General features: G+C 40.3%; 1 protein-coding gene across 5 annotated transcripts in view; it reads left to right on the top strand.

Moving 5' to 3' along the window:
• The window catches only part of Orai (calcium release-activated calcium channel protein orai), a 274407-nt gene that overhangs the window by 2455 nt on the left and 252248 nt on the right, over window positions 1-19704 (top strand). For 3 of the 5 annotated variants that reach the window (XM_067774453.1, XM_067774456.1, XM_067774451.1), the window contains exon 2: window positions 648-1340. The gene's annotated coding sequence lies outside the window, so the exon portion shown is untranslated. Of the gene's footprint in view, window positions 1-643; window positions 1341-19704 lie in introns of those variants that run through there. The other 2 variants (XM_067774454.1, XM_067774452.1) reach the window with 2 other exon arrangements.

Genomic DNA, 19704 nt, shown 5'->3' with positions numbered 1-19704 from the left:
TTTCAAAACTTTGTGGGTATTCGAGCTTAAGGCAGTTTAATTTTTAGTACTGCATGGCGGTATGTGGGTCCGGTCGAATAAGTATGAGGTTTTGTGTGCCGGAATTTATTACACTTATTTGACGGATGGACCGGGGTTTTGCATTTCAGTGTATCACACCAACAACACCACATCCACTCAGCACACTCCTGGAGCCAACAACCTCATCACAAAGCACGATACAACAAGAGTTGGTGTCAACTGAACGTATACAAGCTGACGCGAACGCCACCTGCCCAGAATCAGAAACCAAGTGGCCAGCGGAATACCAAAGTTTCCAATGTCAGAAGCATTCAGTTCACCACTGCACGCCACCGTGATCGGGCTGAACACATTTTCGGCTAGCACAGAGCTCTCCACCAACAACCCTTCCTTCCAGCCTGTATTCATCATTGAACGAAATCACCACACTCCCGTCCTGGATCAGTTCCCGACTCTGTTTCTCCCTTGAGGGAAAATGAGTGCTGAGTGTGGTCCCAGGAGTGAAAGCGGCGCCGAGAAGTCTGTAATCCATCTCAATCGAAATCCCATTGTACTAGCTCGTAAGAAAACATGTTGCCCAGTGTTATTAAAAAATGCATGTACTTGCACATTATTATTAACGCTAGGTGTTAACCCAAGCCGGCAGCAATAACGCCAATTAAATTTATCATCTACAAAAACAATAACAATAGTGTTCTTGGCGAGATAAGCGTAACAAATCTCGCAAGACAACGGAGGCATCCGAAAAGTACACAAAATTGTTGGCAGACAAGACAGCGTATCAAATCAAAAAATAAATAAAATAAAAATACAAAAATAAATATAAACAATACAAACGACCGTCACAAACATATCAACTTTGATATTAACTTGGTTATGTGTCTTCGTCTACTCAAGTAGCTCTAGAAGCGGAACAACATTGATAACCCTTTCAGAGTTCCTTTGCATCTCAGACAAAACAGTTGTGTACTCGTATTTCAGTTATCTACGAATACTTCGTTGAGTTTATTTGATCGGTTCAATTCAAGAAGTTTACATTCATTACTGTGATATACATATTTACAAAGTAAGCATTAAACTAACAAAAAAGTTTCAGTTCAAAACTCTGCTTACGACTTATTTGCTGAATTGCAGTTTACATTCAAAACGCAATCAGCCTCGCATACAAACAAAAACAACTTGACGCTACATTAAATCCACCTAAAAACCTTTAACAGCCAAAAAGTGTTGTCAAGCCAACAAGTGCGCCCCAGTAAGGCAAGTGAACCAACGAGAAGCCGAGGGCGATCAAGTCATTGCAACTTAGTGCAGCTTAGCAGGTAGGCAGCATAACATTTTAACATTTTTAATATTTATTTGTTTACATACCTATGTAGTACTTACTACCATAAATAGGTCATCAAATTATTTATGTGCTCGTTTTCATGCTGCGCTTCACCGTTATTATACTCAGTTGAGCAGAGCTCACAGAGTATATTAACTTTGATTGGATAACGGTTGGTTGTACAGGTATAAAGGAATCGAGATAGATATAGACTTCCATATATCAAAATCATCAGTATCGAAAAAAAATTCGATTGAGCCATGTCCGTCCGTCCGTCCGTTAACACGATAACTTGAGTAAATTTTGGGATATCTTGATGAAATTTGGTATGTAGGTTCATGGGCACTCATCTCAGATCGCTATTTAAAATGAACAATATAACCACGCCCACTTTTTCGATATCAAAAATATCGAAAAATCGAAAAAGTGCGATAATTCATTACCAAATACGGATAAAGCGATGAAACTTGGTAGATGAGTTGAACTTATGACGCAGAATAGAAAACTAGTAAAATTTTGGACAATGGGCGTGGCACCGCCCACTTTTAAAAGAAGGTAATTTAGAAGTTTTGCAAGCTGTAATTTGGCATTCGTTGAAGATATCATGATGAAATTTGGCAGGAACGTTACTCTTATTACTATATGTATGCTTAATAAAAATTAGCAAAATCGGAGAACGACGACGCAAAATATGTTTGCTTGGTAGGAGCTGCTTCGGCCGATAGATTAATAAAGAAAAACCAAAAAGTTTTTACTTTTTCCCTCTATGCATTTCGGCGCTTTCGCGTCATCAGCAGGAAGGTCTACATTTATTTTAAAAAACAGAAACATGAAAACACAAAATGAAATATAAGAATACAGCACAATCAATAGACATAAAAATTAACATTTGGAACTTTACTCACATTAATTTAATTAATTTTTTAAATTACAAAAACATCACATTTTAATATTAAACATATTGTTTTTATATTATTATTTGTTTACATGTTTGATGACAGCTGTGTAAGCGCTGTTTGTGTTGTCCACGTCTTCTTTAAAATTCATTAGGTTTGTGAGTTGCTGTTGAATTCGGAGACTTTCCAGTGTCATCCGTCTTTTTTCTCTTCTCTCAACATCCAAAATCCTAGCGTTCGCAAAATCAGCAGTGTGTTCGTTTTCTATCAGATGTTGAGAAAGCGCTGTTGTTGTTTTGTTGTTTTTCACGTCCATTTGATGTTCGTATAGTCTCGATACTAATGCCCTTTTTGTTGTGCCTATGTAACACTTATTGCAGTTATTGTTGTTGTTGCCTTTGCATTGGATTTCGTAGACTACGTTGCTTTGCTGTTCCTTGTCTATCCTGTCTTTTGTTTTTGTAAAGATTCTCCTTAGTGTACCCTGCAAAAATTTTTGGATTACGTGTTCCATTTTCTTCATGTTGGAGTACTCTAACGATACTCCTTTGCAATGCGTTTGCGGACCACTATCAGCCGATCATTGCTCGTTTTTTAAGGACCGTGATCAAGACACGATGACGATCGAACAGAGTTGCCAAAAGTAAAATATTGCATACAAATAACTGATAATAAAATTTTACTATGGCAACTCTGATAAAATGCAACCGCACACTGGTTTTATATACACATACTATAGTATAGAGAAATATTAGTTTCTTTATTCACGCAAATGCTAAATAACATAAGAATATTCGTAGTAAAAAATATAAAAGTTGTATTGCCCCTCTTCATTTTCTTTCATTTTAAATAAAATTCACTCCGATAATTCTTTCCGATACAATTCCTCTTTAGTACTGTGGCCTATGACCCTCTGTGGGTGCTCCATGGAGTACTGCAGTGAAAGTACTTTGGAAATTACTCTCACGTATGTACTCTATGGAATACTCACAAACAAAGCGAGAGTGGGATCACCTACTCCTCTCCTAGGACATCGCAATGTTAATTGGAGCACATTTTTTGTATGAATACAGATTAGTTTTGGAATACTCCTATACTCCCAAAGGAGTATTCTTTACATTATTTATGGAGTACTCGCGTTTTTTGAAGGGTATTGTGCGGTTTATAGGCAAAATTTATGTCGTCATTTTTCATTATTTTTCTTAGCGCTTGATTGCCGTTTAGGCCTGGCACATATGTAACGCCGATGAATTTTTTGTTGGTATTTGCTTCGGTTAACTCATTTGCAATATTAGCTTGGCTCATTTTTTTCGTAGTATTATTTAGTAATTTTTCTATTAACTTATTGGGGTACTTATTTTTAAATAGAATACTTCTTATTATCTTCTTATTTTCTTCAGTGAATTCATTATCGCTTAGGAGGTATATTTTTCTTATTAGGCTGGTTGCCGTATTTATTTTTTTGTTTCCATGGGTGATTTGAATGGAAATTAATAATTCTACCCGATGATACCGTCTTTGCATACCAGTTAAGAATCAAGTTCTTATTTCTTCGATGTATTTCCACGTCTAGGAAGGTAATTCTGTTGTTTGGTTCTATTTCTTTTGTAAATTGTATTTTGGTATGCTGTGCGTTAAAAATTGTCAATATGTCTTCCACGTCTTTGGTTTTTACAACAGCGAATATGTCATCTACATATTTGGATATGTATTTGACATATATGTCTTTACTTTTTAATTCAGCGAGGCTGTCGTCCAAAATTTTGTCAAGTACGATATCTGCAATGGTTGGAGATAGTGGGTTGCCCATTGGCTTTCCGTAAATTTGTTGATATAAAGTTTTATTGTATGTGAAATAATTATTATCAAGCAGAAATCAAGTATCGCCTGGAATTTTTTCTTATCTATTTTCGTGTATTTCTCCAACTTATCCCATTTCTGCATTATAATACGTATTGCGAAATGTATTGGTATGTTTGTAAATAGGGATATTACGTCGAATGAGATCAAAACTTCATCTTATTCTATTGTGAGATTTTTAATACTTTCTTTGAGTTCCATAGAGTTTTTTATGTTGAGATTTCGGATATAATATTTTTTAAGATACTTCGCCTGACCTTTTATAGCTTATAGCATGGCACATTCGTAGATAAGCAAATCGGTCTAAGTGGTGTGTGCGGTTTGTGTATTTTCGGAAGTCCGTACAGTCTTGGTGCGTTAGCAGCCGAGGAAGTCAGTTGGTATTTTTGTTTTGTATCGAGCCTGTTCTGTTTGTAGAGGTCATTTATAATGTCGTTGTTCTTCCTCAGTAATTTTTGCGTGGGATCATTCCTAATAGTTTTGTACGTGTTCCTGTCATTTAGCAGCTCATTCATTTTTTGTTCATATTCGTCCCTGTATATTAAAACTGTCTTATTTCCTTTGTCGGCATTGGTTATTACAATTTCGTCTCTACATTTACTTAGAAAACTTTTGGTGTCTGCAGACGTTTTTAGTATGAACTTTTCTTTGGCACTGTTGCTTATTTTTTGCTGAAAAGTGTTTATTTTGGCTGCAATTTCGCTTCTTACTGAATTTTTGTCCCTGTCGTCCTCAAAGCTTTGTACGGCTTGTTCCAAATCTGCAACAATTTGGATTGGACAAAATGTTTTTCCTGATATCGGCATAGCGAATTTTTGCCCAAGCGATAATAGCCAACGTGACTCTTGCGGGACTTCGACGCTTGTCTTGTTCACAAACCATTTTTCATTAAGTATCATGCCAATCTTGACCGTATTCTTAGATATCTGTGCCTGTAGTTTTCTTTTGTGTCTGTCTTGTGTGTTTGTGGTGATTTTTTTCGAGAAATGTCTGTGGTTTTCCATAATGTTTTCATAATCTATTTGTTGGAGTCTGTTTTGTAACGTTTCCTGTATGTGCTTCACGGTAGTTGTGATGGTTTTTATGTTAATGTTGGATTCTTTTATTTCTAAATTCACGACTTTTAGAAGAAAGCACTGTTCCAATTTATTTAGGTCTCGTCGAGTGGTGTCTAGCTTGTGGCAATGTTGTGAAGCAAAATATAACTTTAGAAAAAAACTTTGTAAAATGGGTGTGCCACCTACCAGAAGGAAATGAAAAAGTTCTGCAGGGCGAAATCAAAAGCCCTTGGAATATTGGAAGGAATACTGTTCGTGGTATTACATATATAAATAAATTAGCGGTACCCGACAGACGATGTTCTGGATCACCCTGGTCCACATTTTGGTCGATATCTCGAAAACGCCTTCACATATACAACTACCACCACTCCCTTTAAAACCCTCATTAGTGTCTTTAAATTGATGCCCATATCGTACAAACACATTACAGAGTTACCCCTGGTCCACCTTTATGGCGATATCTCGAAAAGGCGTCCACCCATAGAAATAAGGCCCACTCCGTTTTAAAATACTCATTAACACCTTTTGTTTGATACCCATATTGTACAAACGCATTCTAGAGTCACCCCTGGTCCACGTTTATGGCGATATCTCGAAAAGGCGTCCACTTATAGAAATAAGGCCCACTCCGTTTTAAAATACTCATTAACACCTTTCGTTTGATACCCATATTGTACAAACGCATTCTAGAGTCACCCCTGGTCCACCTTTATGGCGATATCTCGAAAAGGCGTCCACCTATAGAACTAAGGCCCACTCCCTTCTAAAATACTTATTAACACATTTCATTTGATACACATATCGTACAAACAAATTCTAGAGTCACCCCTGGTCCACCTTTATGGCGATATCTCGAAAAGGCGTCCATCTATAGAACTATGGCCCACTCCCTCTTAAAATACTCTTTAATACCTTCCATTTGATACACATGTCATACAAACATTCCAGGGTTACCCTAGATTCTTTTTACTACATGGTGATTTTCCCTTATTTTGTCTCCACAGCTCTCAACTGAGTATGTAAGGTTCGGTTACACCCGAACTTAGCCTTACTTACTTGTTTATTTTGTATTTCTTCTTCTTTCGCTGCCCATTTCCCCATCACTCATTTTGCTTGCGCCTTTTTATACTCAGCTGAGCAGAGCTCACAGAGTGTATTAATTTTGTTCGCATAACGCTGCCCCGTAACGGCATAAACTAATCGAGATAGATATAGACTTCTATATATCAAAATGATTTGGGCGAAAAAAGAAATTCATTTAGCCACGTCCGTCCGTCCGTCTGTCCGTAAACAGTATAACTTGAGTAAATTTTGAGGTAACTTAATGAAATTTGGTATGTAACTTCCTGGGCACTCATCCCAGATCGCTATTTAAAATGAACGAGATGGGACTATAACCACGCCCACTTTTTGGATATCGAAAATTTCGAAAAACCGAAAAAGTGCAATAATTCATTACCCAAGACGGATAAAGCGATGAAACTTGGTAGGTGGATTGACCTTATTACGCAGAATGGAAAATTAGTAACACTTTGGACAATGGGCGTGACACCACCCACTTTTAACAGAAGGTACTTTAAAAGTTTTGCAAGCGGTAATTTGGCAGCTGAGTATGTAATGTTCGGTTACACCGGAACTTAGCCTTCCTTACTTGTTCTTTTTATTATTTTACTTAGTGTTATGCATTTTTCAAGCGCTTATGAGCTTTGTGCTTTTTGTGCATAAAATTACTATTTGGTTGTTAAATTTTGCATACCATTTTCTTGTGACTCTTGCACAGTGGGTGATTTTGCCTAGCTAGCAGCGGGAAATTTATTACTCATAAACTAAATAATAATAAAAATTCAGTACAAAAATTTCCGAATTTTTTTTCTTTTCTTTTGCATTAAGACAATATCAAAAATATTCTGTACAAACAGCCAAATAATAAATCTTCAATACAAATTTTTTCCAAATTCAGAAAAATTCTTAGGCTGACGGCAGAGTGCTCGCTATAAGCTACATATTGTAACGAATTTACTGCAATTCCGCTTATTTCAAATCTTCTACTAAGGTTCGAATCACTAAACTGTTGAATAAATAACACCACTCTTCAGTAATGCAAAATGGCCTTTATTAAAGTACTTCACAATAAATAACTCAACTATTGCCCGACAGATAGCGTGCTTAATCGAAAACTGAATTGTAGCGCCTCTACCTTTGATGCTTTTATACTCTGTGATTTCCTCGTTGCATCTTCTAGGCGCTTCCAGAATTTACTTAGTTACTGCCATATAATTATAACTACAGATGCACGTGTATAGCTTCTCATATGCGCGCGTATTTGTGAGCGACACTTCCACAATTACAGTTGCATACTTTCGGGGGCATCTCAGATGAGATATCTGCATGTGTTTGTGCATCTCTTCTGCGCTGCGTGTACGTACATATGTGGAGACATAATGATTGATTCGTTTATGTAGATACATAATGATTGATTTATGGATGTGCGTACAAGGCGCTGCTTAGCATCGGCTTAGATATAGCAGTACCCCTTAGTGTTGCTAATATTCGTAACAATATGTTTAGTAAAAAGCAATTTTTATTTGCATATATATATTTTACAAGCTTCAAACGTTTCTAGCACTGTCAGAATTTAGAATTTTCCATTATAAATAATTTTCATAGCTTTCTATATTTTTATTAAAGCAATGTTTCTCGCTTCCTTTCTGTCGTCAGCCTGAAAATCACGAAAATATTTACAAAATATTTACAACTATATTTCACTGAAAAAAAAATTTCTATTTTTCTTTAAAAATATTTTTAAAAAAAAGTGTAACAAATCAGAATCAATTTGAGCTTATTCGCTGCGGAAAATTAGTAACTGCGAAAATGACGAAATATTTGGAAAAAAGATCGCGGGTTTGAATCGAGCTCAAGTCCTAACAATAATTATTTTATCATTATTATGATACATTTTTCCTTTATTGAAAAAGTTTTAAATTAGAATAGAAGAAAGAAAAAATTTGACAACTGCCAAAGCTCGTTGTATATATCCATTTCGTGAACTGCTAAATTCCTTCATCGGCAACGTTTTGGAGCCGCTGCTATAACCATTCAACTATCACAGCGGTTGTTTGTTTGTCTTCATTATTTCTACTTCTGCTCGGTTCTTGCCAAGTGGTATTCACAGCACTGCGACATGTATTCCAGGGTTCACGCTGCGGACAAAGCAACATCAACATTTTAGAAACAAGGTTTTTCAATTAGAAGAAAGGTTTTCTAAATTAAAAGGGGCACGACGCAAATTGGAAGAGAAGCTCGGTGTAAAATCTTTTCGGAGGTTATCGCGCCTTACACTTTTACACGCAGATTGTTATGATAAACTTTTTCTTAAATGAAAAAATTTTTTAAATGAGGAAAAAATTTATCATAACAATAATAAGATAAAATAATTATTGTTAGGCCTTGAGGTCGATTCAAACCCGCGATCTTACAAATCAGTAGGCCGATATAATAACAAAAATTATTTTGAAAAAATTAAAGAAATAATTAAATATTTCTAAGGAAAATTATAAAAATTTTCTCCATGAAAATTTTTTTTTTTTCACTAAAAATGCCACGCCATTAGGATCAAACAGCATGTAGAAATATATGTACCTAAATAGTGAATAAAAAAGGAATAACAACAAAGGCAACACTTGGAAACCAATTGCAAAGCGATCAGCGGGACATTCATATGGCTGAGTGGTTAAAGGCATCTGCCTTTACACTGGTATGAATGTTGGAGATTCGAGTTCAATATCCTGAGAAGCTAGCTGATGAAGAAATAAAATTCAGAAACACGTCCTAGTAACCATCGCAATTTGTAAACTTTGCAATTTTTCTCTAATATCAATGAAAGATTTTCTTTTCTAAAATTTGGTTCAAAAGTTGTTTAACAAATTAAAAAAAAACGCTGTTCAGAAAATTATAAACTCCCAAAGTAAGTTAGATATAATCAACAGGTTTTTTTTAAAAATTCAGAAAAAACAAAAGAACTAATAATAAATATAGTAAAAAAAAATGTTCATAAAAAATTATTATTCGGTATCTCAGCTATCACATAAATGTCTGCCAAATCACAATTTTTCGTAGCTCTTTCTTGTCCGTAGTATTTTTATTTTAGGTTAGGTTAGGTTGGGTGGTAGCTTCCCTGATAGAGGAAGCTCACTTGGACAACATGACGGTCCGTTGTGATACCACATATAATAAACTAAACTAACGGTGACGTAGATATAACTACTTAGAGAATCGTTGGGTAGCAACGATAAAGTTCCGAATGATCCCGATCTCAACCTTGGATAGCTCCTCGGGAGATCCAAGTGAGTCACGACCGAAATACTTTCGCCTAGTTCTGGCAAAAGCTGGGCAGTCAAGCATAAAGTGATTTGGTGATTCCACCTCATCATCCTCCATACAGCTGCAGCAGGATGGAGTTTCCAATATATTGAGACGTACCGCATGGATACCCATGGGACAGTGCCCTGTCAAAACCCCAATGACCATTGATAGGTGAGCCTTAGTGAACCCAATTATTTCAGCAGACCTCCTGCCATCCACTTTCGGCCACAAAGATCTTGATATCCTACAAGACGTAGTGTCCGCCCAACGTTTGCTGAGCTGACTCGAGGCCCAGCTATGGAAGAGCAATCCACAGGTGGCTAGCGGAATCCCGAAATCCCTACAGCCATCTTCATCCGGTTTAGTTGTACCGATTCGGGCTAAGAGATCCGCTTGACAGTTACCCGGAATATCACTATGGCCCGGGACCCAGATAATCTTAATTGTAAAATAATTCGATGCAATCGCAAGTGTGGTCAGGCACTCCCAGACCACCCTCGATCGCACTGTAGTTGAGCTCAAGGCCTTTATAGCCGCTTGGCTATCAGAGTAGATGTTAAATTCCCTAACCGTAGTAGCGCTGGATAGCATTTCATCCACCGCATCCTTAATCGCAGCAACTTCCGCTTGGAATACACTGCAGTGATCAGCCAACTTAAACTTGCGGCTTACATTTAGCTCTTGACAAAAGACCCCCCCGCCAACCTTTCCGTCCAACTTCGACCCATCCGTGAACAAGTTAACCGGTCCCATGCCCCAGATAATTCCTCTTCTCCACTCCTCCCTCGGGGGAATGACTGGGGTGAAGGTTGTATAGGGAGCGGCCACCGGCATGCAATAGTCCGTCCTGTCCGGGATAAAGTCGAAACTAGTAAGAAGGCTAGAGTGTCCGAAATCAGAAAGCATATAACCCATATCACGAAGCCTGACCAACGACCGGGCCGCGGCTGCCTTTCCCGCAATATCTACTGGATGTATATTCAGCATGACATTCAGTGCCAAGGTAGGTGTTGTTCTCATAGCGCCACTGATACCGATAAGCGCCGTCCGTTGCACTGACACTAGCATTTTGGAGGTGCTCGCCGTGTCCAGTGCTTTCCACCAGACCAGCACCCCATATAGCAGAATCGGTTTGACCACCATCTCATAAAGCCAGTGTACTACTCCTGGCGAGAGCCCCCATCTCTTTCCGATAGCCCCCCTGCAACAGTACAAGGCAACCGCGGCCTTCCTGGCCCTATCTTCCACATTGGGCCTCCAGGACAGCTTCTTGTCCAGAACAATTCCCAAATATTTAACCCTGTCAGTAAGTACCAACGGTACCCCTCCAATCGAAGGAGTTCTGAAGTCGGGTATCTTATATCTCCTTGTAAAAAGAACCAATTCTGTTTTTCCCGGGTTGACCGCCACTCCACATGATTCAGCCCACCTAGCCACAGTATCCAGGTATCCCTGCAGAACATCGCGCAGGGTGCCCAGAAATTTGCCCCTGACTAGGATAGCGAGGTCATCTGCATAGGCAACCACCCGACAGCCAATGGCTTCCAGCTCCACAAGAAGCTCGTTGACTACCACAACCCAGAGCAGAGGAGATAGGACACCTCCCTGTGGCGTGCCCCTGCACACCTTCCTCCTTATTATGGCTCCTCCCCACTCCGCTGCGACAATTCTGCCGCATAGAAGTTTGCTAATAAATTCAACCAGAGCCGCTTAGACTCCTAAACCCACCAGAGCTCTTTCGATTGCCCCCGGTAGAACATTGTTAAAAGCCCCCTCGATGTCTAGAAAGGCACCCAGAGCATACTCTTTATGTTCTAGAGACCCCTCTATTTGCTTTACAATCGAATGGAGAGCCGTTTCCATCGATCTGCCTTTGCAGTACGCATGCTGTGAAGCCGACAGTAACCCCCCAGGTATCCTTTCTCGTAGGTACAGGTCAATCAGCCGCTCAAACGTCTTAAGAAGAAACGACGAGAGACTGATTGGCCTGAAATCCTTAGGTGACACATGAGAGCCCCTGCCGGCCTTCGGAATGAAGATGACCCTAACCGTGTGCCACGACTTAGGGATATAGTTAAGTCTGAGGCAGTTAGTGTAGATGATGGCCAACCAGCGGCAGGAAATCCCTAAAGACCTTTGAAGTTGCGCAGGAATGATGACATCCGGACCGGGTGACTTATAGGGCTTGAACGAATTTATAGCTCAGGATATTTGACTTTCCCGTAGTGGGATGGCAGGCATTTCTGCATGGCCAGCAACCGCCGACCACGCAAGCGAAGATCCCTGCGCAACTGGGACATCGGGAAAATGATTGTCCAGTAAAAGTCTCAGGGACTCCTCGCTACTCATCGACCAGTCCCCACCATCATCTCTCAGATACCCCCGAGGGGCGGGATTCCTAGAGAGTATTTTTCTAAGCCTCGCGGATTCATTGCAGCCCTCTACGTTTTCGCAGAAGCTTCGCCATGAATCTCGCTTGGCTAACCTTATTTCATATTTATAAATCCCCAGACTCACCTTATAGAGCTCCCAGTCCGAGGGTAGCTTACTCCTCCTGGCTCTATTAAAGAGCCGCCTACTGGACGCTCTTAGGTCGTCAAGGGAATCAGACCACCAGGGCGGCTTGCCCTTCCCCCTGTAAGTTTTCAGTGGGCAGGACTGTTGAAAGGCGCTATTGCTTGCCAAGGTGAAGTTTTCCACCAGACCGTCAATTTCAGATTCGGACAGGTCCGAACCAACGATAGGCGCCTTAGGCAATAGCTCTCCCAACTCCCTACAATACAAGTCCCAGTTGGTACTTTTAGGGTTCCTAAAAGATATTTTACCGGGACGTTCTTCATTCACCGAGAACTGAATATATCGGTGATCAGAGAAAGAGTGCTCGTTGAGAACCCTCCATCCAGATATCCGATCTTCCAGTTCTCTGCTAACCAGGGTGAGGTCCAGGACCTCCTCCCTTACCGCAGTAATAAAAGTCGGGTCATTCCCCCTATTACTTATACAAAGTCCCTCATCTACAATAAAAGTAAATAAAGACTCACCTCTGGTGTTCGTATCCGAGCTCCCCCATATGCTATGGTGTGCATTAGCATCGGCACCTATGATTACGCCAACACCTCTCCGCCTTGCTTCAGCGGTGATTTCGCCCAGTATCACAGGCGGTGGTCCCGTTACGTCCCCATGGGGCATATACGCTGAGACCACCCACAATTCGTTACTGCCTCGCTCGAGGCAGACCGTGGTTACGTCAGCATTGCTGAAATTAGAGAGAATAAAAGCTTTAAATTCCTTTTTAATAAGCACACAGGATCTAGGCCTACCTGCCTCCCCATGCACCAAGGTGTTGAATTTTCCCGTCCTTAATCCAGAAATTTTTCCGCCGTTACTACTCAGCCACGGCTCCTGGACAAGGACAATATCCACTCCGCCTTTCTCAAGACAGAGCAACAAGTTTGCGGAAGCCGCCTTAGAATGCTGAAGATTGATTTGACGGATTTCCATCAACACCACTCTTCTTCTTCTGCACCCCATCCTTGGCGGCTTCGCCCTCGGAGACTAGGAGATCCTCCTCCTCCCCCAACAGACAGCTTACACTGATGACGGATCCCGCCATCGATGATTCGCCCTCGGAAGCCAGGAGCTCCTCCTCGGCCCTATCAGCCAGACGACTAGCACTGATGACAGATCCCGCTATTGACGGGACGTCAACAGTGCTTTCGCTGTCCAAATTAGCGGAGTCAGCATCCACAACCATGGGTACTGGCTCCCCTGCGGACGCCTCCACCTCCCGAACAGTCTCTGTGGGAGAGGAACCATCTCCCCTGGAATCGGCGTGGTAGATTTTGAGAACCACACGCTCGAGGCCATAGGAGATAACCCCCTCGTGTCAGAGAGAGGACCGGTGGACTCTGCGTTTAGCAGAATCAGCACTTGCCGACGTGGCCCAACAGCCTCCTCTACTCTGAGGACCCTCCAGTTATGCGTCGGAAGGTTCGGGTTGCAGTAACGCATTAATTCGAGTATTTTCTCCGGCTGAGATGGCCCGGCAGGCAACCACACCCGAGCCCTCGGTCGAAGAGGGAGATCCCTCCGTTCCACGGCCTCGAGTCTGGCCCCCCTCCAGACCTCCCCTACCAAAGAAATTATTTTCTTAAAGATACAGGCCGACCGCTCGTCAGCACAAGTAATCAGTCTAAAACCATGATACCACCCCGAGTATTCGAAGCATGGCCGCGTACCTGGGCTCTCCATAACAGCGGTCATATAGGCCGCTGATATGGCGCTGGCGACCCACGGCCACTCCTCTCGGGAGATGGCACCATCCTCCCTACTCCTATCCAGGACCCCGAGGGTGATGGAGCCTGCACGTTTAGCGATTTCGCTAAACGAAATTGCGTCCCCACCTCCTCGGGCCCTTTTTGTCGTTGAGGCATTCCGCTCATCCGACCTTTGCCGCTTCATAGCCCCCAAACCCTGCTGCTCACCCGTATCGTTCGACACCGGTGTGTGGTCGTCGCAAGCTACGACGCTCCTGGCCCACTCCAGCGTCCGGGAATGCTTCTCAGACATCTGAGCTGCATCCCTTCCGCCGTAGCGCTCCAAGATCTTCTCAGCTAGGCGCCGATCACCCAGAGCTTTCCTACGCGTCGTCGTTCGCCTACCTTTCCCGGCAGGCTTCGACCCCAGGGCTCCCGTTGGGAAAGCTCCTCGCGACAGGGCTTCCTTACTAGTACTGGGCTGGTCCGTCGCATTCGCCGGACCTCTGCCTTTCCCTGTCACAGCCCCATATGGGCCTGCATTGGGTGTCGGTTTCGACACCCCTCCACTACCCGAACTACCCGTACCTACGGGGTTTGAAACCAAACCCCTGCGCTGATCCGTCTGATCAGCCCTTTTGACCCGCCGTGAGCTTTCCCGGCTGGCGGCGACCTGCTTCGGAGCACTCTCCGCACCTGTCGCGTCCCTCGCACCATGACGACTTTCGCCGTCACTCCTACCCTCCTTTTTATTCGTCTTCGTGTCCATTCTAAGAAGTCCCCCCTCAAGGCCGCTATCCGGAGCCGATTGTGTAGTCGCCCTTCAACGGTCCCGTGGTTATCTATGCTGCGCAGGGAGGCCACGCGAGGGTTGACGCATTACCTTATGAGTAATGCGTTCAGAGCCAGACCGGACGCAAAGCGGGAAAATCTTCAACCGCACCTACACCACCAACTTAACGGCGACGGAGCCGGAACGTACCTTGAGGCCCGCCACGGTTTTAACGGGACGTGGGCAGGTGCAGCATTAGCCTACCAGCCATTTCGATAGGGTTTCACCCCGACCTACTAAGGTGGCAGAATACTGCACCTACCAGCCCAAAGTCATCAATTCCTATCCATAGTCAAAATCAAGTCCCTAACAATCCGGTTCGTCACCGTTAGTACCGATCTTGACCCTTAACAGGGTCCTCCCTCCCCTGAGCTCGGCACAATGACTCAGGGGTGCGGGTTTTATCGAGTTGTCCTCTCTAGATCCGCCATTATAAGTATAAGCAGGGGCACCTCGTGCAGGACGTGACAACCAATCACGTGTGACAATTCGTCACTATGGCCGGTCTAAGACTGATACCAGTCCCTGATCCAGAGCCTGGAACCACGTATGATATCCAAGCCAAGTATCTTAACCCCCCTTTATTTTATAAATTAAACATTTGCAATTGTTTTTTTTTTTTTTTTCAAAATTCAAAAAAGGAAGAATTATTATAATTGTCATAAATATTTATTCTTCATTGCATTTTATTTATCACAATTTCAATATTTATAATATACGAGATCCATTTGAAAATAAATATGAATCAATTATTTCGAAATACTAAAATAAATTTTTTTTCTAATCAATTATTTTTTCTTTAAAATACTAAATTTTTCTTAAAAAAATAAAATAACAAAATTTATTTTAAAACAATAAAAATCAATTATTCTGTATGTGAACTTTACTTTCAAACAAAACAAATTTCGCCACTAGTTCTTATTTTTCAGAAAATATTAAAATTTCCACATTTTCTATTCTATTTTTTTAAATTTTCATTGAATCTAAAATTTGAAAAAAAAAAGAATTCTAGCAAGGGATAAACATACATAATTGTAACAGAAGCGGTTAACAGTGCCATCTAGCGTTAGCTTTCAGTAAACTGCAACTACTACAACTTCCTATTTCCTGTCGTACTTTTATTTATCTGCGCCTAACCCTGCGTTTCAATGAGCAGTGATCCAGATACCGATAGAAATTTAACATGCAAATGCAAGAACAATGTGAACCATATGGACTAATTTGTTGTTGCAAATGCATCTTAAACTCCTATCAGGATTTGGATCACTGTTCATTGGAACGCGAGATAAGTAGCAGTTTTTGACGCAATCGTAGTCGCAGTGGAAATACCCTAACAAGCTTGTATGCTAACACGCTCATGTGCTTCTACATTTGCGACTTAAAAAATACGCTCATCGACAATTACATATATTATAGTATTGTATGAAGGGAAAAAGTGGAGACACAAACTTTTCCGGTCATAGTGTATAACGGATACCAAAATTTAATGTGGAAAATAGCGGAAACACACACTGTTTAGTACTAATTTTATGCGCTACAACTTCTTAAGTGTAAGTAAAGTTATGTACTTAGCAGTTCATATAAAATTTAAGTGCATAGGTATGAACATGTAAACAAACACAGCTTATGTTATTTTACACTTTCACGGCAGTACGATTTTACGCATTTGCGCTTATAAGCACAGCGCCTATGCGCTGTAACAGTTTTACGCTAATTTGCTCTTACACCAGCAACACTAATTCTATTTTACGCTAGTATGGTTGTACGCTCTTGCGCTTTTACGTAAGTACGCCGATACACTAATCACTTTTACGTTGATACGGCTAGTAATTTTTGCTTTATTAGTTGGGTAAAATTTCCCAAGTGTACCACCCGAAATTTTTTTTATCTCCAATTTCGATGAAACTTTGTAGAATTGTTGAACTATTTTTAATTTTTTTTTTTTTGTTGTTACAATAAATAGTTTCTTTTTTAAGTGCTATAAAAAAGCATTTTCTCATGAATGAATGATGGTCGAAAAAATGCATCGATATTTTATTTTTTATTTTTTGTTTTCTAGAAAAACGCAGCTTTTTTATGAGCTGAATATTATGCTTATTCTGTTCTATGATAAATTTATAATTATTATAGAACGACAGCCCCAGAAATGTGGTTAACTTGGGAAATTGCGCCCAAAAACAAAAAATATTGATGAAAAAAACAAAAAAAAATCTATCTGGATTCCATTTAATATTATTATCTGTGATCGATAGGAAAATAAAAAATTTACGCGATTTTTTAAAGTTTGATTTTCCGCCGCTTGTGCGGTCCATTTGCCCAATGTGCGTTGGCGTGAAAACGCGTATTTGTATTTCTTATTAGGCTAAGCAACATTTGTACGAGTATATTTTCCGTTAGTGCCAGCTGCGCTTTCATAGATATTATGTTATCAACTCATGCTATCTCTTTTTAACATGTTTGCTTTTACGTTATTACACTACGTGAAATGACATTTCGTTTTTCTTTATTATGTACCAGCACCCAAAAGGAAAATTTTTCTAAATACTCTAGATTACTAAAACATATAATCATATATTTGATGATAGTATGCTATTAAAGTCATATATTTTACTAAAATACAGTAGGTCAGCAAAGTTTACGTATACGCAGGTTCAAATAAAAGCCAATGCTGAGTAGCTTTTCAATAGTTCTATAGTTCTGCAAACAAGTTATGCATATTGTAGAAACATCTGCGTAAATTATTGTTATTAGCACACTGTATGTTTGCTTACTACCATTGTCTAGTTTTTTACAAGCCTCATTGTACTATTTTAATAATTTTTTTATACTCAGTTGAGCAGAGCTCACAGAGTATATTAACTTTGATTAGATAACGGTTGTTTGTATAGGTATAAAGGAATCGAGATAGATATAGACTTCCATATATCAAAATCATCAGTATCGACAAAAAATTTGATTGAGCCATGTCCGTCCATCCGTCCGTCTGTCCTTTGACACGATAACTTGAGTAAATTTTGAGGTATATTGATGAAATCTAGTATGTAGGTTCTTGGGAACTCATCTCAGATCGCGATTTAAAATTAACGATATCGGACTATAACCACGCCCACTTTTTCGATATCGAAAATTTCGAAAAACCGAAAAAGTGCGATAATTCATTACCAAAGACGGATAAAGCGATCAAACTTGGTAGGTGAGTTGAACTTATGACGCTGAATAGAAAATTAGTAAAATTTTGGACAATGGGCGTGGCACCGCCCACTTTTAAAAGAAGGTAATTTAAAAGTTTTGCAATATGTAATTTGGCACTCTTTGAAAATATCATGATGAAATTTGGCAGAAACGGTACTCCTATTACCATATGTATGCTTAATAAAAATTAGCAAAATCGGAGACCGACCACGCCCACTTAAAAAAAAAAATGTTTTATGTCAAATTTTAACAAAATATTTAATATCTTTACAGTATATAAGTATATTATGTCAACATTCAACTCCAGTAATGGTATGGTGCAACAAAATACAAAAATAGAAGAAAATTTCAAAATGTGCGTGGCTGCGCCCTTTTTCATTTAATTTGTCTAGGATACTTTTAATACCATAAGTCGAACAAAAATTTACCAATCCTTGTGAAATTTGGTATAGGCTTAGATTCTAGGACGATAACTGTTTTCTGTGAAAAAGGGTGACATCGGTTGAAGCCACGCACAGTTTTTATACACAGTCGACCGCCTGTTCTTCCGCTCGACCGTTAACACGATAACTTGAGCAAAAATCGATATATCTTTACTAAACTCAGTTCACGTACTTATCTGAACTCACTTTGTATTGGCGTAAAAAATGGCCGAAATCCGACTATGACCACGCCCACTTTTTCGATATCGAAAATTACGAAAGAATAAAAAAATGCCATAATTCTATACCAAATACGAAAAAAGGGATGAAACGTGGTAATTGGATTGGCCTATTGACGCAAAAATAACTTTAGAAAAAAACTTTGTAAAATGGGTGTGACACCTACCATATTAAGTAGAAGAAAATGAAAAGGTTCTACAGGGCGAAATCAAAAGCCTTTGGAATCTTGGAAAGAATACTGTTCGTGGTATTACATATATAAATAAATTAGCGGTACCCGACAGATGATGTTCTGGATTACCCTGATCCACTTATTGGTCGATATCTCGAAAACGCCTTCACATATACAACTACAACCACTCCCTTTTAAAACCCTCATTAATACCTTTAATTTGATACCCATATCGTACAAACAAATTCTAGAGTCACCCCTGGTCCACCTTTATGCCGATATCTCGAAAAGGCGTCCACCTATAGAACTAAGGCCCACGCCCTTTTAAAATACTTATTAATACCTTTCATTTGATACCCATATTGTACAAACGCATTCTAGAGTCACCCCTGGTCCACCTTTATGGCGATATCTCGAAATGGCGTCCACCTATAGAACTAAGCCCACACCCTTTTAAAATACTCATTAACACCTTTCATTTGATACCGATATCGTACAAACAAATTCTAGAATCATCCCTGGTCCACCTTTATGGCGATATCCCTAAATGGCATCCACCTATAGAACTATGGCCCACACCCTCTTAAAATACTCTTTAATGCCTTCCATTTGATACACATGTCATACACATTCCAGGGTTACCCTAGGTTCATTTTCCTACATGGCGATTTTCCCTCATTTTGTCTCCATAGCTCTCAACTGAGTATGTAATGTTCGGTTACACCCAAACATAGCCTTCCTTACTTGCTAGTTATCAATTTATTAAGTTTGCTTTGCTTACTTACTTACTTAATTGGCGCTTAACCGTCTAAACGGTTATGGCCGTCCAACAAGGCGCGCCAGTCGCTCCTTCGCTCCGCCAATCGGCGCCAATTGGTCACACCAAGGGAGTTTAAATCGTTTTCCACCTGGTCCTTTCAACGGAGTGGGGGCCGCCCTCTACCTCTGCTTCCATAGGCGGGTTCCGATAGGAACACTTTCTTGGCCGGAGCATCATCTTTCATTCGCATAACATGGCCTAGCCAGCGCAGCCGCTGCGTTTTAATTCGCTGGACTATGTTGATGT

The sequence above is a fragment of the Eurosta solidaginis genome, chromosome 3 (genome assembly GCF_040869045.1).
Source record: "Eurosta solidaginis isolate ZX-2024a chromosome 3, ASM4086904v1, whole genome shotgun sequence".
Classification (NCBI taxonomy): Eukaryota; Metazoa; Arthropoda; class Insecta; order Diptera; family Tephritidae; genus Eurosta; species Eurosta solidaginis.
Note: the sequence above shows the minus strand (reverse complement) of the source record. Positions and strands in the feature narration are given on the sequence as shown.